Source organism: Mustela nigripes, chromosome 3 (genome assembly GCF_022355385.1).
Source record: "Mustela nigripes isolate SB6536 chromosome 3, MUSNIG.SB6536, whole genome shotgun sequence".
NCBI lineage: Eukaryota > Metazoa > Chordata > Mammalia > Carnivora > Mustelidae > Mustela > Mustela nigripes.
The window spans coordinates 162,470,826-162,491,941 of NC_081559.1; the positions used below are offsets into that span (position 1 = coordinate 162,470,826).

General features: G+C 40.8%; 1 protein-coding gene and 1 long non-coding RNA gene across 5 annotated transcripts in view; one reads left to right on the top strand and one right to left on the bottom strand.

Annotated features, from left to right (window-relative positions):
* NCALD (neurocalcin delta) overlaps positions 1-21,116 on the bottom strand; it is a 391,013-nt gene that overhangs the window by 181,458 nt on the left and 188,439 nt on the right. For all 4 annotated transcript variants that reach the window (XM_059394947.1, XM_059394944.1, XM_059394948.1 and 1 more), the window contains exon 3: positions 2,766-2,814. The gene's annotated coding sequence lies outside the window, so the exon portion shown is untranslated. The remainder of the gene's footprint in view (positions 1-2,765; positions 2,815-21,116) is intronic.
* LOC132014213 (uncharacterized) overlaps positions 1-21,116 on the top strand; it is a 53,241-nt gene that overhangs the window by 15,152 nt on the left and 16,973 nt on the right. The gene's annotated exons all lie outside the window — the stretch shown is intronic.

Here is a 21,116-nt window from a genome sequence, read left to right on the forward strand (position 1 = left end):
GCAGCCCCACGGCCAGGAACTGCGAGCAACACCTAGGAGATGAGAGCACCCAGGTGACAGCAAGAAGACAGGGGACCTCAGTCCTCCAACCTTAACTGAATTCCACCAACAAGCACATGGACTTGGAAGAAAAAAGCTCCCAAAATGACCATAGCATAGTCAACCTCTTGATTATACCCTTATGAGACCTGGAACAGAGGACCCATCTAGATTCCTGATCCAAAGAAACTGTGGGATAATAATTATGTGTTCAATATATAACTAATGCACAAATCATAATACACTTGGAGCTCCAAAAACTGTTATTCTTGGGGATAAAAAAAAAAAAAGGTTTGTGTTGCCAATTGTTATCTTCTTCCTCCACTTGGAGATAGCAGAAATACAGCAGAATGCTTTAGGGATATGTCTACCTTTATCCAATTCAAAACGTTAATGTGGAATGTAATTCTCTGTGTAGGATTCTCAAAATATAAATTAGTTAAATTTAGCATTTTTCAACATGGTATTATTTTGGTACTTAGAAAATGGAGAGTACACCTCCAAACCAGTTTTTTTTTTTTAATGTGCACACTTCCTTATTTTTTTAAATAAATGTTTTATTTCAAACAGTTTTAGATTTGCAGAATTATCAGTATATGAAGAGTTCTTGTATATCCCTTACTCAGATTTTATCATTAACATCTTATATTACTATAGGACATTTTTCACAATTAATGAACTAACACTGATATACTATTAACTAAACTCTATAGTTTTCAGATTTCCTTGGTTTTTATAATATTCAGATTTCCTTGGTTTTTACCTAATGTCCTTTGTCTGTTCAAGGATCCCATCCACAATGCCACATTTACAGTTAGTGGTCTTGTCTTAGGCTTCTCTTGGTTGTGACTGCCAGTATTTTTAATGACCTTGGTAGTTTTGAGGAATAGTAGTCAGGTATTTTGTAGGATGTACCTGTACTAAAATTTGTCTTTTGTTTTTCTCACAAGGAGAGTGGGGTGAGGTGTTTTGGGGAAGAGGACCAGAGGTAAAGCATCAGTCTTATCACACCTTGTGAAGGACATGGACTATCAAGATGACCTATCACTGGGGAAGTTAATCCAGATGACCTGGCTTGAGATAGTGTTTGTCAAGTTCCTCTGTGGTATGTGGCTCTTCCCCAGCCCCCACCCCAACCCCTTTCCTACTGTACTCCTTGGAGGAAAATCGGGGTGTGCAACCCCCATGGGGAGTCATCCTTTACCTCCTGGAAAGCAGAGTATCTACATGGAGTATTTGGAATTATTCCACGTGGAAGATTTATCTGTTCTCTTCATATATATTTTTTTTCTTAAGATTTTATTTATTTATTTGTCAGAGAGGCAGAGAGAGTACAGGCAGGCAGAATGGCAGGCAGAGGCAGAGGGAGAAGCAGGCATTCGCGGAGCAAGGAGTCTGATGTGGGACTCGATCCCAGGATGCTGGGATTATGACCTAAGCCAAAAGCAGCCGCTTAACCGACTGAGCCACCCAGGTGCCCCTATTCTCTTCATATATTGATCTAATTATTAATATCTGAATATATATTGATTTTATTCTTTGGGTTATACCACTACTTTATTTTGTTGCTCCAAGTGTGTGGCTTTGGTGGTTGGGAGTACTTTTGTTAACTCCTATGTCCTTGTGACATACTTTGTGTCACACTTTTGTGAGGTGTTTTTTGCTTTGTTTTGTTTTTCATTTTTCTTTTAGCATTACCTTACTTTCTGGTACTACAAGATTCTCCAGGCTCATTCTGTGTATTTCTTGCCTTAGTCCTAGATCAGCTATTTCTCCAAGGAGCTTGGGTTCCTTTTACTGGAAAATAGTATTAAAAGCAAGATTTGGGCAGTAGGTGTGTTTATTGCTACTGAGGTGTCATTGCTTCCAGGCCAAACCAATTTTTGTCTCTAGACATGGGACCTTGGAATGTTCCTATATGCATCATGTATTTTAATTTATTCAACATTTTTACAAAGATTACTATGTGTCAGGCATTATTTGAAGCCTTTTGCTAATATTAACACATTTAATCCTTGTAAAAACCTCTGATCGAGATAGGTAGTATTAGTAGCCCCATTTTATAAATGAAAAAACTGGGATACTGAGAGGTTTAAACATGAGGCCAAAGTCATACAGCTAGTAAGTGGCAGAACCAGGAAATGAATCCAAGCACCTTGTTCCAGATTTGGGGGAATAACCAGCACACCACATTGCCTTACAGTGGCAAGGACCTCACGGAGAGGCAGATTAATGGATTAATGAGTCTACCTACATTCATTTCCAACCAATACCTATTATATGCCCATTAGGTGCTAAATTCTGGGCTAGATGTTAATTGGCTTAATGCCATTTGAGATACTTTCTTGGGCTACAGCCCAATTTAAAATGAAGGAAGAGGCTGTTGTAATGTCTCCTCCCCTGAGAGGACTCTGGCAGCTGCGAAGGATGAAGATGATGAAATGAAACCACTCCACTCAGGGGCTGCAAATACACTTTCTTCAGCTACAGGTAATATCCCAGGGTGAGAGGCAGTGCCTGCTTTACTTCATACCTTTCCGGTATCTCTTCCAGAAAGAAAAGGTTAAAGAAAAGGTTTATTATCTTTTCCTATATATGAAACACCCAGTCATGATGCCACCGTTCACTGATAAAATATTTGAAACGGTCTTTTGTGAAAATCATTGAACAAAACTGAGATTTCCATTTACAGCTGACTGAAAGAAAAATTTTAAATGTATACTTACTTTATGACGGTCACTAATGGGTGGTTCCCAGAGACCAAGCCGAGATAATCTGAAAGGAAACAGGCAAAATAACCATGCTGAATTGAAGTATCTGCAAGGATTACAATATTATTTTTCCCTGTACATTTAGTGGCAGAGCTCTGTGAAGCATCTCGTGACCTGGCTTTAGTTGCCAATAACACGTTTTGGGAACGGGAGGACAGGAGAGATGGAGCTGGGTTTGGCAGAAAGGACTCACCTAGAAAAAGAAGGTGGAGGCTGACACAGTGGGGAATCTTGCACTGACCTCTTGCTGATATTTATAAATTCCTTGGAAGAGGACATGGATTCAAGGGAAGGGATAGTCAAGAATATGGACCTTCGTTTTTCAGGTCAAGAGCAAGGATCAAAAGAGCCACCTTCGAGATGTACCAAGGGTTAGGGGTATTCCAAAAGAATTAGCAAACCCAGTGCCTTAATGCTACAATAAGAAATCACAATAGGTCAATAAATGGGAATAATGTAGTGATTAGATTCATAGGTCAGGGAAAAGGAATAATCAAAGGGTTTAGTCTGTGAGAAGCCAACTGAGTTTGGCTGAGTGGGTTTGATTGGGAAGACTTCAAGGAGGGGGTGTGATGCATTGAATCCCTTTGCCAATGGCCATGGGAGAGGGGTGGTCTCTCAGATTTTGTTTCTGGCATTTACAACCTCTCCCTGATTAAAAAAAGTGCATTTGGGTATCTCTGGGGGTACCAGTGTAGACAATCTAATTAGTCCATCAGATATAGTTTCAAAACTATCAACAGGGTCAAAGCCCTCTTGGGAAACTCACATCAATTAATTCTTAAATATCAAAGTATCACTTTTATCAGGAATTGGGCAATTGTTTGGATTTCTAAATAGCATCCTTTTTTAATTTAAAATATTGTAATAATTCAAGGAAAAGGTGTTCCAACTGACATGTTAGAAAAAAAAATATTCTATCGATTTCAGTGTATTTGATGATATACCAATCATTGCAAAATGCATCTGTTAATATACCAAGGACTCATATTCCTGCAAGCATTTAACAAAGTATTGAATATACTTAAACCAGAACTAGGAGTTTTACCAAAGGGTTAATAGATTTGTCCCTTCAAACATAGACTAGAGGCAAAATATTTCAGTGTAAGGACCTCAGGCAGGTTATTAAACCTCGGGATGTTCCACAAATAATAGTTATAATGTTATTCTTAGTGCCAGCAATATAAGAATTCTGATCCAAGATAGGTTCTTAATGTTTTTCTTACTTATAATTACCTACACATTTTAATAATACAGATATTTAGAAGAGACTTTGGTTTAATAACATGTAACCTTTCCAAGCATGATTTTTTTTTTTAAGATTTTATTTATTTATTTGACAGACAGAGATCACAAGTAGGCAGAGAGGCAGGCAGGGTGAGGGGGATGTGGAAGCAGGCTCCCCACTGAGCAGAGAACCTGATGTGGGGCTCGATCCCAGGACCTTGAGATCATGACCCAAGCCAAAGGCAGAGACTTAACCCATTGAGCCACCCAGGCACCCCTCCGAGCATGTTTTTTTTAACTGGAAAAAAAAAAAAATCTGTGAAATGGCTTCTATATATTTTCCTTTATCTCATAGTTACTTTGTTGACATACAAACAGATTACAACCTGAAAAGGGGTATTTTATAGGTTTTCATTGTTAGGATGTGGAATCTAGTCAACATGAATTCGCAGTGTTTTACATTTTGAAATATAGTTGACTCCATTTCAGACTTTCCGATTTTACTGAAACAACAACAACAAAGGACACTTGGTTACAATGGCAAGGTAGATAAATGAGCAGTTACTAGAGCTGACCTGGCATAGGACGCCAACAGCTGTCGTTACTATCAGAGTGGACAGGCCATTAAAGACCAAGCTTGTTGGAACCATCTTAGTCAGTTGGGCTGAGACCAGGAGAAGAGAACATCACATGAAAGGTATCAAAAGCTCTGCTTGCTCTCTAGGCCCCCAGACAGCTTTCATTGATCTGCGCATAGGAGTACATTGAAACACAGTCTGTCTTACCTATTTTTTCTCAGAGATTGCTAAAACAATGCTGGAGGTCGGGTGTGAAGGTAGATAGGAATGCAGCTGTAAATAATGAACAGGGTACAGAATCTATTTTTATATAATAGCAGCTTTCGTTGAGATATGCATAAGGGAAATTCTGTAGATTACATACGTATCTTGCTAATTTAAATGATCGCTTCAGGAAAACAAGGAGATAAGGTGCAAAGGACAGGAATTCCGGGGTCTCGTCCCGGCTCGGCCATCATAGCAGTCGCTTACTATTACCAGGCCTCTTTATACAGAAAAGCACATGTATTAACTCTAAAATCCCTTTCTGACATCCATTTCAAGTTGGCCCTTACTTTTCCTAGAAGAGCTCCATCAGGAAGTTTATGGTTGATGAGCAAATAAATACAGATGTAGCCAAATTTGGTTTTTCAGAAGCTTGAAGTGAATCTTCTTTTAATTGTGTCAGTGCATGAAATAGTTACTTTATGTATTTTGGGTTGCATATACAAATTTCAAGGCTTATGATATGAATGTCAGAGAACATTCAGATAAAAACTGCTTTGAAGTGTTTTAAGTGTTGTATGAGGATACTGTTCAGTTACCAACACCAGTATTTCTAACTATCTTATCCGTCAGCCCTAACATCCACTCAAGTTAATGATGAATAAAATGGTTTCTGGTCTCAGTGTCGGTATCTAGTTTTTCAGATGCCAAAACATAGCATTTTCACTGAACAGTATATTGTGACATGAACTTGTAAATAGAATCAAATAGCTCTTTACATTTTCATTTTAATATGATTTAATAAGTCTAATAATTTGAATATCAGAATCCAACCCTCATTTTCCTCAGGAAGTGGAAAAGGCTTAATATTTATTCATCTAGAAAAAAAATGTGCCATGCTCCAAAACACAATTAAATTAGAAACAGATGATACTCATCCTCTCAGGGGCATTTAGCACATGCTAAATATATTCACAGCACAGTTGATCATTTATAAAACACAGCTACCATCGCGACCAGAGAGTCGTGTCCACGGCAGTTCATTCATGATCTAGAGTGAAAAGCCATGAATTCTGCAAGGCTGGAGGCCACCTCAAAACAACAGGCAATCGATATTGCTCTGTTTTACAAAATGCTTAATAAAAATATTTTAAAACATTCTATTCTCTTGTTTTCTACTTTTAGACTGAGTGCTTAAATGAGGATTAATCTAGTTCTCTCCACTTCAGTAAATATGGAAATCAAGCATGGAGGGAACAGGCTTAATAGGATTCTAGTTTCCATGAAAGGATCATTGTTTGTGCCCTTGTTCCTCATGGCACAACTTCACTTATGCAAGGTGCTGTCCGGAGCTGCTTTCAGAGGCCATGATTCATTCTGATGCCATGACTCTGTGACTCAGTTTGGGAGGAATGGATAGTATTCCCATTTCTTTCTTAAAGCTGGTCTTAAATTCAGAAAGCATGTTATGATTAAAAAAAATAAAAACAAAACAATAACAAAAAGAAGCCAAATTCATTCCAGGGGCGAGAGACAGGATAAATGGAGGTTATACAAATGTTTTTTTTCTAGCCAACTGGTCAGTCAGCAACATTTATAGAGAACCTATAAGGGCAGAGCCCAGATGGAATTACTATCTGCAATGTCGCATGTGGGAGAATTGTAGGCTGGGTCACAAGCAGAAAAATACAATCATCTGATAGCCATACTATGGGTTTATCCATTCTTTCAACAAACATTTAGAGAGTATCCACCATGAGGCAGGGGCTAAGGGCTAGAAATGAATGCTACGGCTTCACCTTTAAGATACTCACTCCTAGAGGGGAGAACCCAGCTAGTCATGCAGGATAGACAAGAAAACAAATAAAATAATCAAAATGTGAACAGTTGAATGACAGACTCACATAAATTTGAATTGCTGGTCTGAACAACACCTGCACACACACCTTGCTCCTTCCCTTTCTGATGGTTTTTCTCATTACTGCCTCCTCATGAGCACAGTTATCACTTCATGTCATACGTTTATTTGTTATTTTGGTTTTCTGCCTCCTTCCTTGAAGGCAAGAGATTTCTTTGGTTGACTGAGGTCAACCAGCCCCCAGAACAAGACTTAAAATATATAAGTAAATAATCATTATAGAAGTCATTCAAAAGAAGGTACGATTATCTGGAAAGTCGGGAGGCAGTGATATTGGGTGATTACAAAAGGGGATTACATTTTGGCAAAGAAGAAGTTGAAAGTCAGTCGAGAGAAGTTTGCTGGGCAGGTCCTCAGGGACCCCCAGCAATAGGTCCACGGAGCATGGGCAATTTTGTCTGCCCAGTGTCCTGACCTCCTGGAACAGTCTCCCAGCTCCCTGTGGCTTTAATAGGGCAGCTGCTCCCAAACATCTACTCTTCTGACCAAGGGGGAGGAAGCAAACCAAGCTAGGCCAGCTGGTTCTCCCTCCCAAACCCTGAAGCCTGGACAAGAACAAGGAGCAAAGGCAGCCATGCCAGAAGCATCTCAGAAGGATGGCTTCCGTGTTCCAGCTTCTGAGACCCCAATTGCCCTGGTTCCTGTCATCCCCAAAACCTGTTTGGTCAGCTCTTCCCTCAGCTCCTTAAGCTATTAATATCCTTCCAATTAACTTTTTTTTCCCCCCTCTGGCTCTGGTAGTCTCAGTTTATTTCTGATGATTACATTCAAAGTGCTCTGTGACCACAGCTGATTAAAAGATGAATGTGGTTTGGAAAGACTCAGAGTGAAGAAATTTTATTGAGCGCTCACCATGGGCAGGTACAGCTCTTTTTTTTTTTTTTAGCCAATTCAACCTCTACAACCATCTCCATGAGTACCTCTTCCCATTTGAAAACCGAGCCAAGCTCCCACTCTATACCAAGTGGCTGAGCCAGCATTTGACTCTACAGACCACAGTCTTAACAGTTCCCCACTGTCCTCCTGGGAAACACAATTTCGAGTGTGCAATAAGTAACTAGAAATGCCACTGGTGTCATGGTCGGGTTAGGGGAGTTCAGGTTAGGGGGTAGGTAGAGATGGGTATCCTTAGGGAGAGGGTAGAGTTAAGGGTAAGTGGCACTGACTTCCATGCTTGTAATTCAGGACTCTGACATTCCGAATTGTGGTATGACTCTTTTTTCCTAATTCATGAAAAGAATTAAGGAGAGTTTCCTAGTGAGAACTGCTAAAACAGGTGCCTGGAACAGGTGGCTCCAAAGTCTGAAAGATAGCTTAGCATAATTGCATATTTGTATTAATTAACCACCAGATACATGTATATATGGAAGGGACTATAATCATATAAATACCTCTAATTAAACTTGACAAAATGTATCCCCAATTCAGCTTCCTCTTAGACTGATCCCAAAGATGCCCCCTCGCTACGCCACTGTTTTCATATATGAGGGGAAATGCAATCACAGTGGAGAGACAGTGCTCTTCACCAATTATAGTCTAAAGCTCCTTCTCTTTAAAAATCTTACAAAAGGGACGCCTGGGTGGCTCAGTCGGTTGGTCAACTGTCTTCGGCTCAGGTCATGATCCTGGAGTCCGGGATCGAGTCCTGCATCGGGCTCCCAGCTCCACAGGGAGTCTGCTTCTCCCTCTGACCTTCTCCTTGCTCCTGCTCTCTCTCACTGTCTCTCTCTCTCTCAAATAAATAAATAAAGTCTTTAAAAAAAAAAAAATCTTACAAGAACGTTTGGCCCCATGGGCCAAATGGTAGGATTCTGAGCTTCTGAGCTCACGGTGCATCTGGCCAAGTCTGCTGTACCCCCACGATCGGAGGATCCTCTTCCTCCCACATCACTTCAAATAGGAAGCAGAAAAGGGTACATGCTTTTGGTAAGTCAGGAGAGGTCAGGTCTTCAGATCCAGAGTCATGAAAATGTGCTGCCTCCCTCATGGAACACAGTGGAAACTGCACTGCAAGGTGCATTTGCATCACTCATCCCACTGGAGCTTAATGAAGTCTTGGCTCTACTCTATATCCCCGGCATAGAGATCAAAAGAGTGGCATCCAAACCATCCTCACTGGTACCAGTGTGTGGGGGTAGGAGGGAACAAGGCCCTCTGTGGCCAGGGTATCAACTGCCTTGGCCATCACTTTGACTTCTTCAACTCCAGGGAAGTGGTGGCATTGCTGCTCCAGCAGCCTCTATTTCTTTCTCTTGCAAGGCTTGCACAACTCCTTTTGGGGAGATTTCACCAGTGATGTTGTCTTATGAACTAGAAACTCCTTATCAGTGTCACATAATGAGGAGGAGAAGACTGTGCCCCAACACCACCGTTTCTGGCACTGCTGAGCCTGAGGCCAGCCTGACTGTTCCATCAAATTTCTTTGTGAACCGCAAGGTCAGCTGGCCTATGGCAGATTAAGTACTTATGGTCTGTATTCCAAGGACCAGTGAACGAGCAAATCCATCCCAAGGTGAAAATTGCTGCCTGGTGGGGATTTGCACTCACAAGAACCTGGTTGATGACCTACAACAGTTCCTTTATCTTTGGTCTGGACGCAGAACCAAAACTCCTCCAATGGATGAAGATCAGGCCTATCGTCTCAAGGTTGACCAGGTCATGTTGGCAGCCCTAAAGCAACCCCAAAGTGTTGAGTGTGTATCTGAAGTCAGACACTCTACCAGAGAAAATCCAAGGAATTGCAGTGGAAAGCAAAAGAAATCTGGAGTCAGGGCTCTAGTAAAATGTGTGCATGACTTTATATCCTGAGCTATGAAATAGTCACAGACATTATTCAGCAAGAAATATGCACATGCATGACTTTTCTTATAGCAGATGACTTGGGTGACAATCAATAACCTTTCTTTTCTCCCTAACTCTCTCCCTTTCTTTCTTCCCCCCTTCCTCCTTTCCTCCCTTCCTTCCCTTTTTCCTCCTTTCTTTTTTCCTTCCTTCCTTCCATTTTCTTTTTTTCATTCTTTTCTTTACTCTTCTTTCTTTCCTTCTTTCTCCCCCTCTCTTCCTGTCTCTTCCATTTTCCTATTAGCACAACTACCTTCATTTATGGGTAAAGGCATGTCCCAGTCATCTTGCAAAGCATTTTGCATACATTACCTCTTTTACTTCATATAACAATCTCAAAAAGGAGAAACTGTTGTTCATATTTTACTGTGAGGAACAGAGGTTTGGGGACATGACAGCTGTACTAATGGGGTGTGACCCCATATCTGTCTCACTCACAGCCCTCTCAGTCTCTACCCTGACTCAGGACCACTTGTGGTAAGGTGAATAATGGCCCTTCAAATACATCCATGCCCTAATCTTCAGAACATGTAATCTACCTTATATGGCAAATGTGACAATGCCAATATGGTTAAAATAAGGACCTTTAGATGGGGAGATTATCCTGGATTATCCAGATGGGCCCAATATAGTCACAAGGATCCTTATAGAAAGGAGGCAGGCTGGGTGCCTGGGTGGCTCAGTTGGTTAAACAATTGCCTTTGGCTAGGTCGTAATCCTGGAGTCCCGGGATTGAGTCCCGTATCAGGCCCCCAGCTCCACGGAGAGTTTGCTTGCTTTCTCTCATGGTCTCTCTCTCAAATAAATAAATAAAATCTTAAAAAAAAAAAAAAAGAAAGAATAGAGGGAGGAATGTCAGAGTTAAGGCAGAAGGCAGTGGAAGCAGAGATTGGAATGATGCAGCCAGAAGCCAAGGAATGCTGGAAATGTCTAGAAGCTGAAAATGGAAAGGAAATAGATTCTCCCCTCAGAGCCTCCAGAAGAAACCAGCCATTGACTTTAGTCCACTGAAACTGATTTCAGACTTCTAACTTCCAAAACTGTAAGAGAAAAACTTCATGTTGTTTTAGTCTAAGCTTGTAGCATTTTGTTATAGCAGCCACATGAAACTGATGCAACCACCTTCTTACCCTGGCACTTCTTTTCTATACTGACCTCACCAGCACCCACCTTTGCTTCCCTCCCAACCTACACACTACACCGAAATGAGGGATTTAGAAGTAGTTCCTTCCTCATCAACCCTGAACAACTTGCCCTGGGTGTTGGGGCACTCAAGGACCAGAAACTGTACCTATTTCCTATCCCATGAGGATAGGAAATGCTTGCATGCAAGGGGTAGGATGTGCAGAAACAATTTAGGACAGTAGTAAGGACTACTGAAAAGGAGTTAAGAGTCATTAGCATATAGGTGATGGTTAAAATCAAACCATAGCTCGACCATGTAAATACATGAGAATGACCTTGACTGAACTAGGAAGTGGAACAAAGGAATTAACTTTCCAAATAATAGGCTTTCCAGAGATACCATAGAAGGTTAAGAGAAAATGTGATCTAGAATATAATTTTTAAAAATTTAAAAATTTAAAAATTTATCTCAGCTAGGTCATGAAGAGGATTATATCTCAATCAGAGAGAAGCAAGACTCAAAGAAAGCTCTTGAGTCCTGTACTGGGTAGAGGAATACAAAAATGGTCATAGGGGCGCCTGGGTGGCTCAGTTGGTTAAGCAACTGCCTTTGGCTCAGGTCATGATCCTGGAATCCCGGGATCGAGTCCCGCATCAGGCTCCCAGCTCCATGAGGAGTCTGCCTCTCCTTCTGACCTTCTCCCCTATCATTCTCTCTCTCATTCTCTATCAAATAAATAAATAAAATCTTAAAAAACACAAAACAAACAAACAAACAAACAAAAAACAAAAATGGTCATAGTTCCTGACTGTAAGGAGATTACAGATAATTTCATCATAATGTAATACATAGTATGATAATGGTGTCAACAAGTGTACTGTGGGGGCACAGTGCAGGGGACAGTTAATCCAAAGGATAGACTGAGGAAAACTTTCCTGGAGGAAGTAATAAGTCATTTGTAGGATGAGTAGGAGAGAGAGAAAGCAGGGGAGCATTCATGGTAGAGGAAATAGCACAAAGTCCTGGTGGGGGGGTAGTAGTTAAATCAATATAAGTGGATGAGTTTCCCCAGGAAGATTATGCATAGTGACAAGAACAGAGAAGCAAGGCCAGAACCCTGGAGAGGAATAAGTGTTGAAAAGAAGCCCACAAATAAGCCCAAAAAAGACCAAAAGGATCCGGAGGGAAATCAAGAGAAAAATGGTGTCATGGACCCCAAGAGGGTAGAGAGCTTTGGGAAGGAGGGAGTTTAGGGAGATGAGTACTTAAAGGGTCAAGAGAAAACAAGAAGTGAGTTTTCTCAGAGAAGACATTAGACAAGGAGAGTAAAACTGGATTGCAAAGGGCATAGGAAAGAAATGGAAGCTCCATGTTGAGACAACACTTTCAAGCATCTTGGTTGACAAGAGAATGAGAACCATGCCTCCTTGTCAGTTCTTTAAACTTTGGAGACAAAAATAGGCTTTACAAGCTGCCACTGAAATGAAGAGATAAGATTTAAATACACAAGAAGATAAGAATCAACTTGGATCTTTCTCCTCAAACTTAAGACAAAGCTAAAGTGCATGCAAGTACAAGAACAGAGGGGCGAGCTGGCTAGAAAGAAGAAAAAAGAAAAACATTTTAGAAGTAAAGAGACTATATATTTAAAAAAAAAAAAAAACTTGTAAAAGAAGTCTCAAATTGAAGATCCCAAGAAGAATAAAACAGATCTGGAAGCAGATGAATGAGAGAAATAGGGGGCTGGGGAAAGAGTTAAAGACGCTTAGGCCAAAGGAGTGGATTCCACATCAAAGAAGCTAAATCAATAATAATTACACAAAATTTTATAAAAATTACAAGGTTAAAAAAATAGAAATAGATGAAGAATTTCAGACAACTATGCTATAATGATAAAGTAGGAGATAAAGGACTATTTAAAAACCCAGTTTCCATGGTCATTCCAAATTTGGCAAACATTCACCGAGCACTGACATAGTAGGAAAGGATTACATTTACTTAATAGCAATAAACACAAAAATAAAAGATTTTGCTCAAGAATTACATTAAAATGTTCTTTCATGAAACCAAGTGGCTGGATAAGATTTTGAGGGATCTAGTATAAAACTAAAGAGTTTAAAGTTTGCAACCGAATTCAAATAATTCAAAAGATAGAGAAAAATAAAGAACAAGAAAAAAGGAATGCTTAGTGGTGTCAAAGCTGTTGCAAAGTCCACAGTATGAGTACTGAGAAGTGATCATCAAGAGGTCACTGATGACCCTGACAAAAGGTTTTGGGAGCTTTTTCAAGTTATACATATTTAGAGAATATTGTTAAGAAAAGATCAAAATTATAACATCAGGGTGGCAGGCAAACAGCATGATCCAACTCAGTGCTGTCATTTCTAATCACTTCTTAATAACCCTGAACAAGCAGAGAAATAATGGTAAAAATACACAAGTAGCAATAGAAACATGCAATATATAATTGCATCCTAAAAATATCTTAATAATGATAACCACCTATAGTGTACCTTTAAGCCTGAAGTTGAGGTCAGTTGATCACCTATGTCTCTCTGGCCTCACCTAATGTCTGGGTCATCCCTGTATTCACTTCTGGATGTCAAATGATTGACTCTTGACATGCCCTTATTCATTCAAAGGATGGAGTAAAGTGTGCATGAGATGATTTATTAAACATCTTGTTAAGCCTGGTATCTATCAGTATTTGGATCTGATCAAGATTTGCAGATAGAGGGAGAAAGCACATTTTCACTGTTAAAGAAGGCAAGTTTTATCTCTTTCCCTGATGCCAGAAGAAAAATTCTTCTGTAACTGAGTGCTAGCTCATTGACTGGCTGTCAATAAATGTTCTATGAATTAATGAAGGGCTAAGAAATAGGAGTGTAGCAATAATTAGCCTAAGTGTAGTGTAATGTAAATGTAATGTAAATTTCCATAATTGAATAAAGGTCTTTCCCACAGTTTTGGTGAAGGATGGACAGCTCTTTACCTGAACTCAACGTTCCATTTTTGCAATGTCAGAGAAACTCACGGATTCAGATTAACTGAAAAGGAAACACATCTTAATTGATGAGATGTCTGAAATACAGACTAGTTTTAATGAGGCACGCCTTTGTAAGTCGCACAGAAACTAATTGCGTACAAATCAGTGGCAAGCATTACTAAATAGGTTGTCTCTCCAACCCTTTCAGTGACTTAGATAATGGTTGTTTTTAATTAATTCTTTCTCTTTATTGCAAGTAGGAATTTTTAAAAGCTGTAAGTAGCTTAACTTTTCTCCTTAGCGCCATTCCAGTTGACAGAAAAATTTGCTGAGCAAACCCCTTCTTCTCAGTAAGAAAAATAAACTGCTCAACCTGGTCTAAACAGCTACAAATTCTGATTTAATGTGTAGTTTGTTAAAAATTAAATTGAGTGTACTTATCATTATATAGCATTACAGTCACATTGCATTAACAAATGGGGCAGAGAGAAACCAACATTGTGGAATGGCTACCATTTGGGACGTACTTTCTATTTGATGATGTCATTTGATCCTCATGACAACACCATGAGGTAGCTACCATTGTCCCCATTTTACTGAAGCTGAAACTGAGAATCAGAGATGTGAAATGGTGGCCTTAAGATCAGACAGGTAGTAAGTGACAGTGGCCAGTGTGATTCTAGGGCAGTCTTACCAAAAGCCCATGAGTGCTTTCCTCATCATATGGTTAAAAAACAAAAGACCTGATTCTCTGGGAGCCAATTCATTGCAGAAGTGGAGCTTCTAGGAGAATGGTAGTCAGCATGCAGTTAGTGCCATCTTTTATCACTTATATTCTTTTCAAGGTTCAAGGTGTGCTCTTTGAACACGTATCGACATCTTGAGCCTAGCAGATTTTGTTGCATTTGTAATTTTGAGAGGAAGACTACCTGGATGAATGTTCTGGAGTCTGGCATGTTGAAATGAATCTCAAATAATTCTAGAAAATGATTTATTAAGGCAGAGACAAAGGGAAACCAGTTGCCTTGGATTAGATAGGAAGGAGAAGCTCCTGACACTGAGACAAGATAAGCACTGAAATGAAACAAGGACATTTAGTGGCACCCCCCTTGTGTGAAGATATATGTAACAATCAGTGATCCCCCATCAGTCACATGGAGTACACAAGGAAAAGCAAAAGCATAGTCTATTTTGACTGACTCCAACACGACTCCCTCAAATGTTGACACGACTGATGAAAATGCAAATTGTTTTGTGTGATTTTGTGGGATGGTCAGTCATAAGGGGAGACACAGAAGAGGTTCAGGAAGACTAAAGTTTATTATACTCACAGGTCCTGAGGACAGGAAGTACACCACACCATACAGGCCACATGGGGGAAGCCTCAGGATAGTCAGGAGGCAAAAAACAAGAGTGAGGGGAAAGCCTAGGCCACAGTCTTTACTGGGGCTTCCATGGGAAACGCGAGGCAGGGCAGGAGAAACAGTTTAGGATTGGCTAGTTTGAATAATTCCAATGGGTTTGGGGCTACAGTGGTGGTCGTTCATTGGCTGGCGTGAGTAAGGGCCCTGGTGTGAGTAAGCAGGGGAAATGTTGGCTTGGTGTAAATGAGCTGATGGAGGAGGCATGGCTCTAGATTGGTTATTTTTCTTATCAAAGGCATGTTGCCCCTGAGTCTTTGCTATGGCTAAGAACTGGTTAGCCTGGGGAGGGGCAGTGTCTCCCCAGCCAGAAAGGTTTTGAAGGCTTCAAAATATCATAATATATAGGAAATTAAAAATATAAACCATACACAAATATACCAAAAATTAGCACCAAATAGTAGAATCTAGATAGAGCCCTGGCATCTGCTTAACCTTTAGTATAACAGAGTCTACTGGTCCCCAGAGCCTGGACAAACAGCCGTATGCACAGCTGGTTTGGGGAAACTCACAGGACAAACACAGTACAATGACCACAGCTCTTAGGCCAACAGACAATCCCAACCCAGAATGAGACAAGCTGAAGGTTTGGATGTAAGATATTAAAAAGCATCACAACATACGGATAAACTGTACAGAAGCTAATTGGTCAGCTGCTGAATGGAAAACACACAAGGTCAAATTGTCTGGAAGTTAAAGGCACATCACACAGAACAGCTAAATCCACAGTCGCCACAGAGAACACATTTGGATGCCCCCAGAGGCTACAGAATAGAACCTACCACCAAAGTTATACATATTTTATGATAAAATTAAGGCTGCTTACAAATGTGTTTTTAAGAGAAGTACCAACTTTTTACCAACAAACAAAGCCAACACATTTAAGATTTTAATCCGGTCTGAAATAACACATAGAAGGGAGAAATTCTACTGGATAAATTCCTTTCTATAGTTTGGCTATAATACATTTTAAGCCTTGAAAGTAGTCTATGCTTCTCTTCGATCAGAAATATACCACTCATTCATTTACTATCTATATGAACTAATGTTTAAGATTATTCTGAAGTATAATATAAACTTATGAACCAGACTGCAAAAATAGCATCTGTGCATCCTTCCAACAAACAAGGGCTCACACTGGGCATTTCGTGGTGCCCTTGTCATGTATGTGCACCTGCAAAGATGTTTACCAGCAAGTAGGGATGATTGCTTGACACGGAGTGTTGACTGAAAGCATCATTTCAGCCTAAGTACAGCAATTTCTCAAGCAAATCATTGTTTGATGTCAATTCTTTTATAGTCATTAATTTATCACAAGCACAGGTCAAACCATTTCAAGTCAGACAGAGATATATTTCTTTTTACCGCAGGAAGGCCCCAAACAGAAAGTGATAAATTGTTACTTATATTCTTTTTCTTTTATCTCCAAGCATCTCAAGTCATTAGCCTGGGGAGGGAATGTAGTTAGCCATCACCTGAATGAGTCATCTTTGGGATATGGCTGTCTTTCTAGAACAAGCTTTGTGGTGGTAGAATTCCAGGTTGTGTCAAGGGTATGACAACTACATTTGAAAGCAAGCGAATGTTTCACATAAGGGGAGTGAAAAGGAGAGGCCCCAGCTCTCACTTAACACCATTCATTTCAAACACTGCATATCCCTTACCTGAAGAATAGGAAAAGACCCACTCTTAGCACCAGTATTTGTGTTCAGCCTATGTACTTGCTAAACCACATGAGCTAATGAGGAGAGGGAGATGCACCGAAACCAAAAACCCAATTGCTGTTGGCCTCTTACTAATTCAAGAATTCCACTGACAAGCGACCAGTGTCAATGCTGACCAGCTAGCAACAAAAACCTTACCAAGGTATAGCCATTTTTCATATTAAGCAATTTCAAACATTTATTTCTTACTGATGCTTGCCTATAAGGACCACATAGTCCAACATGAAAGACAAAATCCAAACAAGGACAGTGTAGAAATAGTCCTAAAGGTATTATTTATATACTGTAGGAACACAAGAGACAGATAACCTCTCTCTGGCAAGTTGGAGAATAATAAGAAAAATTGCAACGTTAACAACTACCACCAACATTTATTGAGAACTGACTTTGGGTCAGGCATGATTCCAGTGCTTTATATGTTTTACCTAACTTAATCCCTACAATCCAGTGAGATAGAAACTAATAAAGCAGAGCACTCATGAAACATTACCATGTGTGAGGCACTATTCTATAGGCTTCTTCTTCAATAAACTCATTTAATCCTCACAGCAGATCTGTACAGATCTTATGACCTCCATTTTCCAGGTGGAGAAACTGAGGCACTGAAGGGCTCATTAATTTTCTCAAGGTCATACAAATAGGAGGTGGTGAAGCCACCATTTGAAACCAGACAGTCTGGCTCTGCTGCCGACACGCTCAACCACTAATACACGCAGCCTCACCCAATTACTCTCCCATGGTTACAGATAAAGAAATTAAGGTCCAACTGATGGATGGCTGGACTAGATAGAAAGTTTAAGTGGTCTGACTGCAGATACTGCCCTCCCAAGCCTGGAAAGAGGCATCTGAGTTGATGCTGAAGGATGAGAATTTTACAAGATTGAGAGAAAAAGGAATACGTGTTCTCAGGAGGGAAAAGTATGTGTGGAGAGTCATCCATTGTAGCGAGTTCTGACATAGAGAAGTGGTCTGGAATGGCTCAGTAACTGCTCTGGGGTTGCCTCCACCAACCTGTTCCTGAAGGGGGTGACTTAGAGGAGAAGCCACACCAAGGAGAAATGGGCACCGCACAAGTAGAGCATCCCTGCCACCAATCAAGGTGGCCATCCTGAAACTTTCCCAACAGCTGCTATCATTTTTTGTAAATTCAACTTTCAACATAATCCAAAATGCCAGAAAACACTCATTTCCTATTTGCAGGAGGTTTCGCAGAGCTGATTATGAATAAAAACCGTCATGCCCTGTTCCTTTTATCAGGAACCTCACTGACAGAGTCATTTACTTTTTATGAAGACAAATGAATATGGGTATTCTGATTAGAAGCAGAACAACATCAGCTCATGAACCAGACCCTGAACATAACATCTGGGACATGACAGCTGTCAGAGGCGGACGCTGAAGACGCATCACAGAAAAAGAAACAGCCACGCTAGGCACATCTGGTGAGTTCAACTGACAGAGGCAACTTGACCTGTGTTAGGGGACTCTAACGGTGAGCATTAGCCTGTCTGTCTCTCTCAACAACTGGACATTGATATTATTATGCTTCATTAGGGAGGATGGTCACCTTGGGGTGGAAGTGGGGGTGACAAATTGGACATGCAAGGTGGCTTTAGTTAGACCATTTCTTCTGACAAGTCTACCACCCACAACATTTTTTGAGACATTTTTCACTCACAGGCCAGCCTGCTTTTGAACTGGCTAGCTAACTGAACCAGAGACAAGTGCGTAAGCCATAGTAATCTGTCCATAACAAGAGAGTGACACCATCAGATTTTTTCTGGAAAAGTTTAGGCAAGACATATAAAAAATAGTAGACCATAGAGTGGAAAAAAAGCAGAAAGACTGAGGAGTAAACTAATGTCAGGCAACAGCAGGCACCGTGATTGATCTGGGTGGTGGGGAGGAGAATGAAGTTGGCCACAAGCAGCCTCTCATTATTTAAAGAAAGAGTCACTTACAGACAACAATGGCACATGCTGGCTTTCCTCCTGCTCCCATCCAGATCCACCTAGCACCCTTCTATGCCCCAGGAAGCTGATCTCTACAGAGTGCACCACCTGAGACGCCTTGCTCTCTGGCTTCCTGCTGAGCTGTGCCAGTTGGAGACATAGCAAGAGATTAAAGGTTGGGAGGAAAAAGAGTTTGGGGCATTTCTTCCTTTTTCCCTCCCTGCCTTGCATCGTGCTTCTGGCAGTGACACTGTCCTTCTACAAGTATGCCCCTGTGAGTGGCCCTTTCCACACCTGCAGTGCTGGCCAGCTCTGGCTTTTAGCTTTAGGCTCAAGAGTAAGTCTCACGGTTAGTCCCTGGCTGTTTCAGCACCTGCTTTGGCTCCTCTGCTCCTGCCCACACATTTACGGACAATCCCCTTCATTAAATTACTTTCAAATCCCAGCCTGGGAGCCTTTTCCTTCCATGGGGGCTGATTTGTGGAAGAACACAAAATAGAGAGCAGTAAGACAAGAATGAGTGGAATGAAGTCTGCTATGAGGCTCTTTACTCTTCCCTGCTCCTCTGTGAAATAAGCCCTTTCACCTGAGGTCAGCTGTGTAGACTCTGGAGAGCCTCAGGAATCTACAGGGCAGTAGGGCATCACCTACAAGCCTTTCCTCATTAGGACAGTTGTTTAACCAGTGATATTTTTACATAAGCGTTTATTGAGCTTCTACTATATGCCAGGCATCATGCAAGGCTCTGGGGACCAAGTGGCAAACAAAAAAGGCACAGTCTTTGCCCTTACGGATCTTACAGTGGTCAGGCAAGTAGGGAAGGCAGGGTTTGAAGTAGTCATGGAGCAGAGAGTAAACAAATAATCATGTAAGCAAGCTTATAATTACAAACCTTGACAAGTGACTCATTGGAAGCTAAGAGAATAATAAGCAGTCTCGTTTAGAAGACTGACTCTATTCAATGACTGGAGTTGCTTCAACTTACGGATGAAAAGACTAATAAAAAATGAATATGAAGAAGACAATGACATAAGCATGTTTTGGGTAAAAATGCCTGGGTTCATAGGGCAAAGCCATGTCCCCTCCAACACTTCCTTTTGCTCCTGAGAACAGATAAGGCTGAGTTTTGATAAGTAGGTTATGTGGAGGACAAGTACTATGGTGACCAGGTCAGTGCAGACACCATCTTCAGTCCCTGCTTCCAAAATTTCCTGTCTCCAGAGAACGTGCCTCTAGAGAGGCAAGAATTTCAGTGTTTGAAGAAGTATGAAATGAGGCCAACAGGGATGTCAGTCACCATATCTACCTTTCCACTACTGTCTCAAAGCCGCATTGCTTGGGGTATGAATGATCTGAGTGAATGAGTGATCTCATTATGGGGTATGAGTGATCTGAGTTAATGGGGTGGCAAACTTTCTCTTTTTAAAGATGTATTTATTTATTTATTTGAAAAAGAGAGACCATGAGGTGGGGGGGCAGAAGGAGGGAGGGAGAGAGAGAGAGAATCTCGAGCAGATTCCCTGCTGAGCGGAAAGCCTGATGTAGGGCTCAATCCCAGGACCCTGAGATCCTGATCTGAGCCAAAACCAAGAGTTGGAGCTTTATTGACTGAACCACCCTGGCACCCTGCGGGGGAGGCGTCAAAACTTCTGAGGGAAAAAGGAAGAAAGTTCTCTTCTTACTTTCTTTTGTTCCCCAATGTCTTGGATAACCAGCAGTAAAGATATGTCTTCAGTTTGCCTTCTTATGTGATAATCCATTAGTACAAAAAAAAAAAAACATTGAATTTTGGGGGGTCTTATTTTGGGAATGGGCAATTTGAAACCTTTAATGTTTTTATACAATATTCATGTAATATTCAATTAATAATTACTGAGTTCCTATTAGGTGCAAGACCTTATGCTAGTCTCAGGGTATACAGTAATGAGCTCGACCTACATGTCCTTGCCTTTAAGGGATTTCTAGTGTGGCCAGAAAGACAGATAATTAGAAAGCAGTTGCAAAAAAATTATAGTAAGTGTTACACAGGATACTTGTGAGACACTTAATAAAGATTAGAAAAGTCAAGGAAAGCTTTCCAAAGAAAGTTGTCATTTTAAGTTAAGTACCTAAAGGACTTACAGCGGAACAGCTCTAGTAGGTGAGGGATTGGGACTGTTCCAGGCAAAAGAAACAGCTTCATGTGCAAAGGTACTGGGGTAAGACAGGGGTGCATAGGGATATTTACTGAAGATCCCTATGGCTGTAGGAAGGGATGTAAAAAAAAGAGATGGGAGATAGGTTGAAGCTGTAATGACCACTTGGAAGCCCTGTTCAAGGTGCTGGCCTT